Source organism: Mirounga angustirostris, unplaced genomic scaffold (assembly GCF_029215605.1).
Source record: "Mirounga angustirostris isolate CCGP_5_RB_7025 unplaced genomic scaffold, mMirAng1.0.hap1 SCAF_12, whole genome shotgun sequence".
NCBI classification, from domain to species: Eukaryota; Metazoa; Chordata; class Mammalia; order Carnivora; family Phocidae; genus Mirounga; species Mirounga angustirostris.
Window position 1 is genome coordinate 16,917,407 of NW_026991720.1, and position 16,652 is coordinate 16,934,058.

Sequence of the window (16,652 nt, forward strand, 5' to 3'; positions counted from 1 at the left end):
TGGAGCCCAGTTTTAAGTGTGGCATTATTTATATATCTGATTTCCTAGTCTACAGATTAGATGTCAGGCTGATGGACATGAAGGAAAAATTCTTTGGTGGTTTTACATGCAAATATGAAATTTACCTATATTACTCCCCAATTCAAGAATCATATATATATATAATATATATATGTAAAGCTACCCTTTTTAGAGTACTTAAGCATGTCGGGTATATGTTATTTTCCATGAATTATGCATTAATTCTCACAGGAATTCTCTGAAATAGGTATTACCATCTAGAAGTTGATGATGGGTAAGCTTGGATGAAAAAAAATAATAAGTAATCTGTCTAAGTTCAGATGATAAGTGGTGAACTTGAGGCTTCATTTTTCTTCCTGACTGGAAAGCCATCTTATTTGCATTCAATATTTTGCTAGGAAGGGGTGCTATTTTAACTTCTTTCCTGATTTAAGTAAGTTTTTGAGAAACAAATGAGTAAACACTGGAAGAATCTGAGTTACAGAACAACAGAGTAAAATTGGACCTCAAAACCACCAAATTTATTACAATTATCAAAAACAATGTGATTTTTAAAAAAAGATTTAATGTTTTTAAAGAAATGAAATAGGCCATCAAAAATATGAGCTGGTAACAGAGAGATGAAACCATAAAAATTTTCTATTTTCCTTTACTAGTTTACGGTGGTTTTATTCCTACCTCTGTTTGAATCCCAACCTCCCCATGGAAAACTAGTTTCTCCTTTTGGCATCATTTTTTTAAACATTTTATTTATTTATTTGACAGAGAGCACAAGCAGGGGGAGCAGCAGACAGAGGGAAAGGGAGAAGCAAACTCCCCACTGAGCAGGGAGCCCGACATGAGGCTCGATCTCAGGACCCTGGGATCATGACCTGAGCTGAAGGCAGACGCTTAACCAACTGAACCACCCAGGCACCCCTTGGCATCATTTTTTTTTTAAATATCAAAATTTTCAGATACATACAAAAGTAGAGAAAATAATATAACAAATAATAATATAACAAATCTCCATTACCATTGGAGGTAATGCACATCAACAATGTGCAGCAGTAGACAACTCATAGAAATTATTTAACGCATAAACATTTCTGTATTTATCTCTAAAGGATATTCTTTAAAAATATATAACCACAATATGCTTTCACCCTTAAAAAAAGATTCCTATTTTCTTCAATTATCTCATAATGTTATTTTACAATTTGTTTTCATCAGGATTCAAATGAGATCCATACATTATGATGGTTTTTATGTCCCTCAAGTCTGTTTTAATCAATAGATCATTCCTTCATCTTTTTTTTTCTCCTTTCCTTGTAATATATTTGTTAAAGCAACTAGGCCATTCATCTTTTTTAGTTTGTTACAGACTGAATGGTATTGATTGCCCCTCTTTGGTGTCATTTAAGAGGTTCCTCTATTCCTGTACATGCTGAAAATCGGTACTTAGATCAAAAGCCTCGATTCATTTTTGTTTTGTTTTGTTTTTGTTTTCTGGCAATAATGTTTTGTGGAGAGTATCGCATTCTTCCATCAAAAGACACGTAATGTCTGTTTGTCTCTCTTTCTTGATGTTAACAATTCATAATGACTGCCTAGATCCATTATTTCAGTATGGGTTTCAAAAATAATAATATTCACTTCTGTCATTCCTTCTTTATTCATTTGCTCAAATGCATCTACAAAGAGAAGTTTTTCTTATCAACATTTGATTACGTTGAAAGCATAATACATAAAGGAAAGACAGTGGGGAGTCTGCTTCTCCCTCTGCCTCTGCCCTCCCACCCACTGGTGCTCTCTCTCTCTTTGTCTCTCTCTCTCAAATAAATGAAAATCTTTAAAATAAATAAATAAAATAAATAAATTCAAGGAAGAAATCATAATGGAAACTAGAAAATACTTACAAGTGAATAACAACAACAGTACTGCATATTAAAAATATATTAATGTAGTTAAAGTTGTTCCCAAAGGAAAAAATTGGTCTTCAAAATCATATTAGAAAATTTCAAAAACCTGAAAAATAGTAAGCCAAGCATCCAATTTAAAGAGTTAAAATAACGGAATAAATTGTAAATATAGGGGAAGGAAAGGGATTGTTACAGCCTAAATGTTTGTGTCCCCGAAAATTCACATGAAGACATCCTAACTCCCGAAGGGGATGGTATTAGTAAGTGAGACCTTTGAGAGGCGACTGGGTCATAATAGTAAAATCCTCATGAATGGGATTAGTGCCTTTATAAAAGAGGCAGCAGAGAGATCCTCCTCCCTTCCGTGATATGAGGTCATAGCAAGAAGGCACCAGTTACGCACCAGGAAGAAGGCCTTCATCAGAAGGCCACCATGCTGCTGCCTTGACCTTGGACTTCCAGCCTCAAGAACTGAGAAATTAGTTTCTTTTGTTTATTAGCCACCCATTCTGTAGTACTATGTTATAGCAGCCAAAACAGATTAAGACAGGGATTTTTTTTAAAAAGCTGCAATTAATGAAATAAACAAAAATACAAAGATACAAACTGCCAAACTGAACTAACACAGAAACTCAGACAATTTAGTGTTGTACACGTGCAAACACAATGAAGTTAACGAAAAAGTATAATTTGCCAATATTTAAAATGAGAAATAAAAATAAATTGAGCAAAGCTGAGCTTATATATTTTAATGAGTTTGAAGCCTAGTGAAAGAGAGACTAGTATTTGTCTCCTTACCCCTAAATCTGGAAATGTGGTCATTCAGACCAGAATCATTGAAAGGTCAGCCCTGGATGGGAGTCACATTACTGTTGGAACGTGAGATACCCAGGGGAAAGCATGAAGACAGAGGATCACCAGGGGAGCAGTAGGGCTCCAGGTGTGGGGAGGAAAGCCACTGAAAGCAGCATGCTAAAGACACACTTTCTGTAACCTCTAGATTACATGCAATCATGGTGCCATATTACGTAGTGGGCAGATTCCTGTTCTATGGTCTGACAAGCTTATAGATGTGAAATGCAGAGCTATAACTTTTAACTGGTTAACCATTTTCTCATTATTCAACCTCCCGGTCTTTCTTCTATGCTTTCATATTGCAAATCTCGAGAAAAATAATTGTCATATTATTCCCAGTAGTTGAGATAGCTGGCAAAACAGATCTCTAAGAAGGTGAAACTTTCTAATGCGATCCCAGAAAATGTTGAATATGGCTTACTGTTAAGATGAGTTATAGCCTTTAGCAAGTAAAAGAAGAATTCATGAAAAGATGCTAAAAATCTTCTGTACCAAACATTGCATTTTATTAACGAGTTCAATGAAATCAGTCCAAGAAACCACAGGAGAGATTTTTCCCCTTAATTCAGCTTTATTGACTTCTTCGGATTCAAAACACTAATATTTATGTGGCAGAAATTTCCCATTGCCTCTTAAAAACTGGTTTATTTCGTCTCATCTGAGAGATGAGGCCATGAAAGTAATTCAGTGAATAAACATTTTGCACACATTTTCATGGAGCGCTTCTTCCCTCCCAACAGTAAACGTATTCATCTGGTCGCACCCCTGCCTTGGACCTACTGTCAGGAGAAAACTGGGATGATTCTCATGCTCAGAAAAAGCAGATACGTGCTATTCTAAACAAAAGATAAGGATTGAAAGAAAGATGGAAAAGCTGCTTGGTGAAAGAGAGAAAAGGAAAGAGAGAGACTTTGAGATTGCCTGGGAAGAAATGTGAACAAACAGTTCACCAAAGATATGTGGATGGCAGAAACAAAACAAAACGAAGACACTTCCAAAGGTGCTCACAATCTTTAATCAATCAGGAGACTGCAAATACAAACCACAATGAGTTACTACTACACGTTCATAGAATGGCTAAAAAGGAAACCAAATGTTAGTGAGTGTTAGGGTGGCCAGGGGTGTGGGTGGCAAAGAATTGCACGAGAGTGGATTAACAATGAGGATAGAATGTATTCACTCTCCAAGGGAGGAGAGGGGCCAGACATCAAGGGAGATGTTGGCCCCGGTTTTGGTCAGGCTGGGCCTTTGAGGGGGTTTTGAAGGATGTGAGAGGGTTTCAGCTGTCCCCATGCAGAGGGGGGCAGGAGGGAGGGTATAGGAAGGGGGTCAATTCTCGGGCAGGTAGAGTAGGAGGTGGCAGGTTTTGTGGGGGTCTTGGTCTGGGGTTGGTCAAGGATGTGGGTCATGGTCCAGCTAGAGAAGAATTTGTTTTGTAGTTGTGGTCTATTCTCCAGTAAGGTGGGGCACCGTGAGCTAGAAAAACAAAGAGTTAGGGCCAAGTACAGACACCTGTGGGATTTGTCTATAAGCTTGGCTGGTTGGGGGGAATTCTGAATAGATTCCCTTCAGTGAGGATGTAGAACAGCTAGATCTCCCCTACACTGCTGGTAGGAATGTAAAATGATGTGGTCACTTTGAAAGAGACTTTGGCAGTTTCTTATGAGATTAAACATATGACTCAATAAGTCCACCTTCAGGCTTGTATCCAAGAGAAATGAAAACATACATCCACAAAAAGACTTATACAACAACGTTTATGGCAACTTTATTCATAGTAGCTTAGAACGAGGAACAGCTCAAAGGCCATGCATAAACAGGTGGGAGAATAAACAAATTCACTCAATGGAATGCTGCTCATTAATTTAAAAAAAAATGAACTGCTGATACAGGCAACATCATGGATATAACTCAAAAACATTCTGGAAGCCAGATACAAAAGAGTACATACTGCATGATTCCATTCCTAAGAAACTATAGGAAATGTGAACCAACCCAGACAAGCAGAAAGTAGATGAGTCGTTGCCTAGGGATGCAAGTCGAGGGGTATCACGTGCAAAAGAGCCTTAGGAAACTTTTGCAGTGATGAAAATATTCTGCACAGTGATTGGAGTAATAGTGACATAAATGTTTACATTTGTCAAAACTCAACAAAGTGTACACTTAAAATGGGTGGATTGTAATTGAGTGTGAATTAGAGCTCAAAAAATAAGAAAAAAGTTTTAAACACATACACACACATGGAAGGTACTTGGGAAGAATGAAGAAGATGGTGAAGGAATTAGAACAAGTGCTGTTTGTCTTTGAAAACACCTACAGATGCAATAATTGCCATAGCGTTTTAGATGAGGTAGAAAGAAAAGGAGGGGAAGGAGCCAGCCCTTTGGCTCTGAATCAAATGGACAGAACACACCTGGTGCATCCCCAGAGGCTTTTCTCCTTGGTTGTTCTGATCAACTATTTTATCATGACTTAGGTTCTTTCAGCTCTAATATTTTATGATTCTGTGTTCTGCAATAATGTATTGAAATTTATCAAAACTACAGAAAGCTTACAGCTGGAAAGGATAGCCAGCTAATACTTTAGATGACAGGTTCAGGATTCAAAATCACCTTGAGATACGGGAACACTGGACTAAAACCAACATGATGAAATTGGAAAGGACAAAACTCTTGAAGTTAGGCTTAAAAATGTAATGCTGCAAACACAGTTTTGAAAAAAGTTAGCCTCCGTTAAGAAAAAAAAAAAACTATATATTTTCCAAAGGAGAAAAATCCTCTGTGATAGATTATATAGGTGTGTATGATCTCATTTCTATAAAACTCTATTAGAAGTTGCAAACTATAGTGACATAAAGCAGATCAGTGGTTGCCCTGGGTCAGAGGTAGAGAAGGCTATTGGCAGAAAATGAGCATCAGGGAACTTTTGGGGTAGTGAATACATACATATATCTAATTTATTGCTAAGTGAGCAAGTCAGATTGTCAAATAATGACTAAAAATTCTATGCAATATTAGACTACATGAAGAAAAGTCAACATCCCGAACTTTGCAAATCCTAGCCTCATTGAGCTCTGTACCAGTCAGACCATACTTGAAATATTATGCTCCATCATGAATGGCAGATTATAAGGAGGCTATCTATAAAAAAGAGACAAATCTGATGAGTGATTCTTTAAAACATGTCATGGATTAGAAGACTAAAGTGAAGAGAGTCGTAGTAGTTTCCAAATATTTAAAGCATTGCAATATACAAGAGAAACAGAAAGTGTATTGTTTTAAAAATTAGGAACTATATAAGTTACACAGAGGTAGAAATACCTTGAAATAAGAAAGGAGTTGGATACAGCAGCTAGTTCATGATGGTCTGAACCATCTCTTTTTTTTAACTACCCTATAGTCCAGTAATTACACTACCAGGTATTTACCCAAAGAATACAAAGGCCCGAATTCAAAGGGATACATACACTCTTATGTTTATAGCAGCATTACTTGCAATAGCCAAATTATGGAAGTAGCCCAAGTGTCCACCAACTGATGAATGGATAAAGAAGATGAATGGATAATGGACTCTGAAAAACAAACTGAGGGTTCTAGAGGGGAGGGGGGAGGGAGGATGGGTTAGCCTGGTGATGGGTATTAAAGAGGGCACGTTCTGCATGGAGCACTGGGTGTTATGCACAAACAATGAATCTTGGAACACTACATCTAAAACTAATGATGTAATGTATGGTGATTAACATAACAATAAAAAAATTTTAAAAAGAAGATGTGGTGTGTATACACACACACACACACACACACACACACTGGAATATCACTCAGCCATCAAAAAGAATGAAATCTTGCCATTTGCAACGGACATGAATGGAGCTAGAGGGTATAATGCTAAGTGAAGTAAGTCAGTTAGAGAAAGACAAATGCCATATGATTTCACTCATATGTGGAATTTAAGAAATAAAACAAAGGAGTAAAGGGAAACGGGGGGTGGGGGGGGCGGCGCGGCAAACCAAGGAAAAGACTCTTAACTATAGAGAACAAACTGATGGTTACAAGAGGGGAGGGGGTAGGAGGATGGATTAAATGGATGATGGGAATTAAGGAGTGCACTTTTTGTGATGAGCCACAGGTGTTGTATGGAAGTGGTGAATCACTATATTGTACCCCTGAAACTAATATTACACTGTATGTAACTATACTGGAATAAAATAAAAGAACAGAACTATCTCTTTTTTTTATGTTCAGTTAGCCACTGTATAGTATATAATTAGTTTTTTGATGTAGTGTTCAATGATTCATTAGTTAAGTATACTATCTCCTGATGTACCATGTAACCTGTCATTGGAAGTAATTGTGCAAAGGATGTGGGACCAAATTACAGAGATATCCCAACAGGTATTCTACCACTGGGGAAGAAGCAGGAGTGATGTCACTGGTTAGAAAGCAGAGAAGTGGAATTCAACTCACCTTAGTGGCGGAAGATCTGGAGAGGCAAAGAGCAAGGGCAGGGGAAGTGAGGGAAACTGGGGCAGGGGGGTGGGGGAGATGGCATATGTAATGGTGCCATGATGTGAAATTTTGAAGAAAAAGAGTCAAATATGTGTAGCATCCCATGATTCACCAAGCTGTCTGAAACGCAGTGTTCTGGTTGGGGACTAGCACCCAATTAACCCCAGGTGGGTAAGAAAAGCCTTGATAGTAGGATAGGTAGTTTAATACTTGCCTATACTGAACCAGAAGCTAGAAGATGGTACTTTCAAATACACTGTAGAGTCAAATGCCTTGGTCCCTTATTCACACCATTGATAAAGGGAGGTAATTTAAGGGAAGACAGCCTCATTATTTTCCCATGAGATTAAGAGGGAAAATGGTTCTGTGAAGAAAAAAAGAAGGAAAAGTAGGGAGAGTGTTGAGGGAAAAAGAAAAAAACTGTAAAGATCAAGCAGATTTTAATTTCCTTCGGCTTTAGTAAGTAAGTTCAGCTTCTGGAATTTTAAATGCATAGGGTGTAACTTGCACTTAAAGTAAAACTGTCATGCCCATGGCTTTATGACTTTCAACCCATTATAAGGATAGTTAGAAGCCAAATCTCTGAATATAAAATGTTTGGTGAATCTCTTCTCATCGACTAAGTCAACATTTAATTTTCACTTACTTTAACTATTGTGTTCACTGAAGCAGAGAAGGCATCCATCTTAACATACACAGAGAAACACAAATAGAGCAAGAGGCCAAAAAGTCCAAGCTCTTCCTATTGTCTTTTATATAAAGGAAAATGTGGAGGTTGTAGTCACACAACTGTATGTTCAAATGGCTAATACATGTAGGGAAAATATGGAAACTTCAGCACTGGTCAAATAAATGAAAATTAAGTTGGTAAAAATTAAGACGATGAATAATATTCATTGGTAATGGGGAATGGCAAGATGGGCACCGTAAGAAAATAAAGTTTGCAACTATCCCAAGTACAACCTCATATGTTATACATATGTTTCAATCCAGTCATCTCACTTCTGGAAAAATATTCTAGGGGCACCGTGGGTGGCTCAGTTGTTTAAGCGGCTGCCTTCAGCTCAGATCATGATCTCAGGGTCCCGGGATGGAGCCCCATGTTGGGCTCCCTGCTCAGTGGGGAGTCTGCTTCTCCTTCTCCCTGTGCCCCTCCTCTCCACTCATGCTCGGTCTCTCTCAAATAAATAAATAAAATCTTTAAAAAAAGAGAAATGTTCTAGGGAAATTAAGAAAGAGTACAGCAAAGTGAATACAAAAATATCTAAGGTAGCATTGATGGTTATAATAGTGCAGACAATTTAAATGCCTAGTAAGAGGGAATTGGATTCAATAAACTATAGTTCATTCATAAAGTGAAATGCTAGAAAACTGTTAAAAAGGGTGAGTTTACCATTATGTATAATATGCCATTTTATATCATTAAATGAAAATGAGATTGAAATATATTGACAAAATGCTACATTATACTATATATTTCCTATCTTTCCACTTGGGTAAATAATCTGTGCCAAACTCTATGTTTTTAACTGTTAATTATGTCTAGCTAGAATTATGTCGTTTTCACCTTCTACTCCATAAAGATAAGCTTTCACCTAATGAATTAGGAGCTGGCATTATTCCGTTATCAGCAAAATCAATGAAATGATTTCATGCAGTCGACTCCAGTATTCCCTAAGTGAGGTTGTAGCCATGCAAGCAGGTGGCGGAAGCAGAATGTAGGTGAAGGTTGTCAGAGTTGAGAAGTTTAAACATCTTTGAGGCTACATAATTGGATAATCACATGCATGATAATGGCAAGGAATCAAGGGGAAGAAAGAGAGTGAATTATATTATGTCTTTTTTTTATTATGTTATGTTAATCACCATACATTACATCATTAGTTTTTGAGGTAGTGTTCCACGATTCATTGTTGAATTATATTATGTCTTAAACAAACAATCCAGAAAGTGATGGACAGCAAGAAAGGCCATAGGGCAGCATTGAGGTGACATGAATCTCAAATAGCTGAGGCTTCCAGCGTGAAGTTGGAAAAGTGATGGTCAGGAAGGTACCATAGGGTGCTGAGAGAATATCCACACCACTAGACCCTGCTGCTCAGTGGTTGAGTGGCCTCCAAGGACAGGGCTACCTGGGAGGCCCTGCTCTCTGGGTACACCTAGTCAGAAAGGACCTGCAAGCATGTTTCAATTCAAATCAATATTTATTGAGCCTTTCCCACATACCAGTTACTGTGCCAGTTTTTGAAGAACAACTCAATGCTCACAGAGAAAGCACTAGGGAAAAGGTCTGGGCATGGTGAAGAAATAAGGGGAGAAGCAGCAGATAGTATAATGGGTATAAAAGCTCATGATCAAGATGTCTTGTCCAGATCTTTTTTTCTGGATGGTGACAAAGGATGGTGATGATCATAAGATTCCTATCATAAAGGCTGCCCCGTAGGACACAGGGACAAGGGCAATAATGAATAACAGTTTTGAAAATGCCAAAGTACCAAACCAACAAAGATGGAAATGTCAAGGCATAAATATATCCTAAAAGCTAGAAGGCCAGATTTTCTACCTGGCTTTCTCATTCTCTAGAGTCTTGCTACTCAAGAGTGTGGTCCATGGACCATCAGCACTGGCATCTGCTGGGGGCTTGCTAGAAATGCAAAATCTTCCTCATTCCCGGTCGACTGAATTGGAATTCGCCATTTTAACAAGTCCCCTAGGTGATTCACAGTCATGTTAAAGTTTGAGAATTACTGTTCTAGAACACAGATTCCCAACTACTCATCACAGCAGGAGGAATGAGAGGTGGAGTTACAACCAGGATCCTAGAAATTACACAGAAGCCTGTGTCCTCTTCTGTCTATGCACCAGTCTGTTGGGCTGCCTATTGGTGGGAGTGTGTAGGGCTAGTGATTTCCTAGCCCTCTGTAATTCTTTAGAAAAACGGGGGCACAGGGGTGGCTGTAAAAGAGGATTCCAGAAAAACAGAACTGCAGGCTATGACTGTAGGCTCCAGGGGACATTTGTGCCTGAGTGGTGAGAGGTTGTTGAGAGAGCCAGGAGGACTTATGTCCTATTTAAGAGGGAATTCTGTTTTATAGAGAAATCAGTAATATGTGCTTAGACCATATGCATGAGTTTAATTAGGCAGGCTGGCCTCTGTTGCAACCAGAACCTTTAGGGACCAGCAGGCCTAGAGCCATAGGATTAGTGAATGTTTCTAACCAAGGATTAGGAGAGCACTGGAAAGGGAGGGCTGTTGACCTGCCCCACAGTGGACATTATGACTCTGGCACTAAAAGTCCACTCATTAGGACTCAGGCCAAGACACAGTTTATAAGCATATTACTAAGTACGATATCAGCCTGGGCGATGAGATGGGGGGACAGTGGGGAGGGGGGTACCCAAACTCACCTCAGTTTCCAAGAGGGCCACAAGACTTTGTCAAAGATTCAACCTCAGCTCGCAGGAAGCCACCCTAAGCTCAGGGCAGGCAGTGTGAAGGGAGCAGAGAAATCTAGCCTTCAGGAGCCAACATATGATAAGTCCCTCGTCATGTGTGGAGGAGCAGGTGATATTCCCATAGCCATGAGAGAGAAGTAGGCCTCCATCCATTCGAAAGTAAGCTCCCCTTCTTCCCACCTTCTACTAAGGCATGGTCTTCTCAGACAAATGTTTGGGAGAATCTACCTCTTGGGACAGTGAGCATTCATAGGTGAGAGCAAACGTATAACCTCTTTACCTCCGTTTAGAAAATCCCCTGGAGTGTACCACAGAGAATTCCATTTCTCTCAGTGAGCTTGCCTATACCTCAGTGAGCTTGCCTATACCTCAGTGAGCTTGCCTATACCTCCGTTTAGAAAATCCCCTGGAGTGTACCACAGAGAATTCCATTTCTCTCAGTGAGCTTGCCTATACCTCTTCCTCTACCCCTCCTTACCTTGCCCACCTCTACTTCCCCACCAGATTAGAAATAAAATCAGTTTGGGCATTCCTTCCCTGGATATGGATGTGGAAAAGTTAGAAGACAGCCTAGCATGGCAGTTTAACCAGGGAACTGAGGGGGAGTCTCAGTTCAACTGGTAGGAGTATTATTATTTTTCTCTACATCATTTACCTCTTTGGGGGCTCATCCCCTTCAAGAGATGTGTCTATATATGTGTAGCTGTATTACTTTAAATGGATTTATTGAAGAAACTGCTGGGCAACCTCATTTGAGATAACTTCATCTTTCTCAAGTCATTATTTATTACAGGAGAGTGCAACTAGAAAATAAAAGAATAGAAAAGAAAAATATCCTTGGATTACCAGTTTTTTTATTACATATTTAAAAGGGAATGGTAACTTGCCTATCCTATATCAGTTGGCAGTCCATTTGTGAGAAAAATGTCCTCGTGCAGCAACCAAAATGGCTCCACAAGGACAAGTTTGCTGGAGAGCTCTGAAGGCCTGAAGCCTTGAGCTGGGGACCTGAATGAGACAGACAGCCTTCAGACACCTTCTCATTCTATTACACTTCCTTGACATTCAGTTGGATTTCATCCTTCAAAATGGACAAACATCTTAATGTTGTCTAAAATTCCCAGAATCCTTGGAGAAGCAAAGTAAAAGTCACTGCCCTGTGTGTCCAGTAGAGGGCCAAGTGGCATCTGGATGATACAAAGTAATTGAACCTGCGTCAGATCTTTTCCTGAATCTTCTACACCCTGAATCTTAATTATACTTGTCTTTTCTTTGATTTCATGATAACCCATGGAAGAACAACTAAATTATGCTAGAACACTAGGTAGAGAGTGACAGCCCTGAGTCATAGTCAATTCATTTTCTTCACTGAAATAATCACGGATCTTGCAACATCCATTGGATTGAAATATGGAAGATTTTATTTGTTCCTGGAGGTTACTAAAATAGCTAAACCATGACATATCTGAGAGAATTATTCCTGTCATTGTAAAAACAGATTCAGATAAACTGGGCAGTGATCTACTTCATTATTTGGCCATTGTTTATCATGATAGCTGAAATAAAAATTAATGACAGAACAGTTGATTTAGATGTGCTATAAAAACAAAGCCTGGATGTTATCTGCCATAGAGATGTGTTATTTTTCCAACTTTTATAAATAATGGATCGATTTTCTGGCAAAAGACTCTACTGACCAACTACTTCATCAGTTTACAAACCATTCCACCACGGAAGAGAAAGAGAGAGCAATGTTTTCCCCAAGTAATGTTGACATGCATATATGTAAATGCATAAACAGCTAACTAACTAAATGTATGTTTTCATTTTGCAAGGACCCCTGGAAAATAGAAAGTGTGTATTATGCTTTTATGATAGAAAGTATTGGCAAGTGTCCAGGCACTTAACTTTTTTCCCACTAGTTTTTCAAAGTATTTTATATCTACCTACCATCCTGGGCTGTATACATAAACTAGAAGAACAACAGCCAAAACAGAACACGATGTCTACCCAACAAGTGAACCAACTGGCAATTGTAACCTGTGGTTATCCTTGTCATGCTTCCATCCCGAAAAATATAGTCAGGGTCACCGACGGGGCAATAACAAATTGTTAGCCCCCAACAAAGAACAGAATCAGGATGTACTACCCAGTGTAAACATTTATAATGATATAAAACTCATATGAAATCTATTTTATGAATTCTATTATTTTAATTATTTAAATGTTAATTCTTCATTGTTGCAAATGGTAAGATTTCATTTTTTGATGGCTGCATAATATTCCATTGTATATATATACACCACATCTTCTTTATCCATTCATCTGTTGATGGACATCTTGGCTCTTTCCATAGCAATAAATGTTAATTCTTCAAATGTCAAGCACTTATACTTCACAAATTTATTAGAAGAAGTACAAAAGAAGGTGAAGATGCAAGTAGTGAAATAAGAGGAAATCATTTAGAGGCATTTAAAGGTTCAATTAGACAGTCATATTTATGCCCTCTTATTCCCTCTTTTTTCTTTTTGCTGAAAAAGCATTAGTAAAACCGATTTGCATTTGTATGAGACTAAAGTTTTTGAAGTGCTTTAAACACATTAAACTGTGAATATTTTAAATATGCCTAGAAGCAAACATCTATACAATGCCATATTTTAAGCAAAGAAGTAAGAAACCAGCTAAAAATTTTTAAAACTCATATAGATCTAGCCTTAAGTGTCAGTGGCCAAGGAATTGGAAAAAAGGGTGAATGGCTCCCAACATCTAGGAAGACAATAGAAATCTTGCAAGCCAATTCATACACCAAATAACAAGACTGCATGATTTACCGATAGATGACAGATCAATAGATTGACAGATCTATCAATCAATTGATCAGTAGATAGATAGACCTAAACAAAAATCAGTATAAGGCATTTCACAATCCATTAGAGATTACTCTGATAATGACTGATATCATTATAAAATTGTCCCATGTCTCACATTTTGGGGCAGCTCTAAGACAAGGATCCAGCATAGTTACTTGGACTCTGTCAGATTTTAAGACTGAGCTGATAAAAAGTATAAGCATGTAAATAGGGCCAGTGTTTCCCAACAAGTACAATGTGTGTTCTTGGAGGTTCCCCAAATGGTTTACTTAGCATATGGACATTAAATAGCATCACACCCCACGGCCAAAGTTAGTTCCTCTCTGATCAATATGATTAAGTCAAGGAGCAAATCTCACTGTAGTGCTGTTGAGTCATCCAAAACTCAGAGCATGAGGTAGACTACCTTTAGTAAACAAACAAAAAGCAAAACAAAACAACAACAAAACAGTATGGAGACTTGTGTTTAACAGGCATTCAAACTCACTTGTACTTCTTCCTGGGTTGCAAACCAAGAGGTTTAGGTCACGGTATTTTACCAAGAGTTCTCCAAAAGTGTATGTCTTCCTCTGCTTGGACTTAAAATAAACCACTGCGGGGCACCTGGGTGGCTCAGTCAGTTAAATGTCTGACTCTTGATTTCAGCTCAGGTCATGATCTCAGGGTCATGAGATTGAGCCCCACATTGGCTCTGTGCTGGGCATGAAGCCTACTTAAGATTCTCTTTCTCCCTCTGCCCCTCCCCGCTCCCTCTCTAAAAAAGTAAATAAAATAAAATAAAATAAAATAAAATAAAGCACCTCTAGGGGCTTCCACACTGACTCGCCTTCAGAATTGTGTGACATAAGGAATGTTCTTCGCTTTCATGACCTCAGACTTCTGCGGTCCGGCTCCTCATCCCATCAGAAACCCTTTAGTTTTGGTGTACCAACATAGCTGGTGGTGAAAGTAAATTCAAGGGATATTAAGTTCCACTGGGGCTTTTTCTCTCAGATTTCTACCTTTAATCAGGCCTGATATTATACAAGGCAGATATCCAGTATACCACTAAGGTAGGTTTCCTCTCATCTCTGCGAACTGGAAACTGGTCTGGATTTGGATGTGACAATGACATATTACCTAACCAGAGAGAACGATATCCCCTGCCCTTTAGACTTACTTATAATTTATAATTAAAATGGAATATAATAATATATTAATTAAAAGAGGCTAATCAATATTTTTCAAAGAACATATGACAAAGATTACTACCAAGTGAATTTTGTACACCTGTCTGGTCAACTTCCTGAAGTGCATCAGAGGTTCCTGGCTAACCTCGCCTGAGGGACCATGGCCCCCCAGAGCCCTGCACCTCGGTGAGTCCGGCAGCTGCACGCGCCATATTGAAAGAAGCCCAGTAGTCCCACCCATGCTGCCCCTCGTCCTGAATGAGGTCTCCCGCCTCCTTCCCACCGGAGCCTCCGCCAGTGCTCACACCATCTCCAAGAAGCCTGCCTCACCTGCCTTCTGAAGTTCTAGGCTTTCTCTCACTCTGGTACTTTACATGTGTTTCTAAATTATAGCCTAAAACACACCATGGGCCTATTTGATGACATGTCAATTTCCCAGGAAAACACCCTCTTCCGCTGTAAGTGAGGGAGGACAAGTCAGTACTGCTGACCATCTGCCCATCTCCAGCCTCAAACCGTGGCGAGGCCCTGGCTTCTGGGAGCTACGCAGCAAATACATGTTGAACAGATGCATTCCTGAATGACCGCCCTAATTCACTGCGACTTCCTGTTCCCATGGGAAAATCAGAAGACTCCCCTCATCTTTTATACATGGTGAGAGGTAGAGGGAGGGTCTGGTTATAGGTTCAAAAATATAGCTGAATGCATCTCCAAGGTGTATTCATGAGGAATCCAGGATGAAATGAAGCCCCAGTTTCTTATGCTTTAAAAATCCTTGTTATGGACTATCTCCTATTTTAATTTTTTTTTTTAAGATTTTATTTATTTGTGAGAGAGAGAATGAGAGACAGAGAGCATGAGAGGGAGGAGGGTCAGAGGGAGAAGCAGATTCCCTGCTGAGCAGGGAGCCCGATGTGGGACTTGATCCCGGGACTCCGGGATCATGACCTGAGCCGAAGGCAGTCGCTTAACCAACTGAGCCACCCAGGCGCCCAGACTATCTCCTATTTTAAATGTTTAGCCGAGAATGCTATACTATTTTCAGGGAATTTGCTTGTACTAACAGCCTTGCATTTTTCATTTAAATAGGACCCTCCATCATTTTCCCTTAGTTTGTTAGTGTCTGTCACATATAAAATTACAACAAATAAAAAAAAGAGGTAGACTATAAATGTTCAGAGACAACACAGCATGGCAAGCAGAGGAGAGAAAGGAGGTTACCCAACACTTAGGTGGGTCCCCAGGGGACGAGGAATGTAGGGTAAGTCACACCAGGAGCCTAGCGACTGTTCAGTCCACATATCTATGTATACATATGTGTATATATATATTTTTTTTTCTCGGAGGTGTAGTCTTTTAGAATCTTTGTGATTCACTATGTGGGTACAGGCCTCTGCTGCTAATAACTTAAAATACTCTCCCTCTTTTTGCTGTATGAAGCTAAGGCTACCTTCATTCCTGGGAAATCTTCCTCGGCTTCCAGTCGCTTAATGCACAGGGAATTGAACTTCAGCAGGGTAGAGAGGACACGCCAGAGGGGGAGCTTCCCAGGTGCGAAAGCAAATGAGCAGTGGGAGAGGGAAAGAACATATTCTGCCTCTATGAATAGAATCGTTCTTCTCTGAATTGCACTTAAACAGCAGTCAGTATGGGCAACAGGGAGCTAATAAAGAATTTTAATCAGGGGAGGGACATGATCACAACTGCCTTGGCGGAGGGTCCAGCTAACTGCATCATTATTTGGGGGATGGATTGGAAGGTGCTAAGCACATGGGTGAAAAAGGCATAAGAGAGAGAAAGAGGAGAGAGTACAGGGGGAATATACTGGGGAGGTATTTAGACAGTACTTAGAGAGGAGTTAGAGAAAGATTA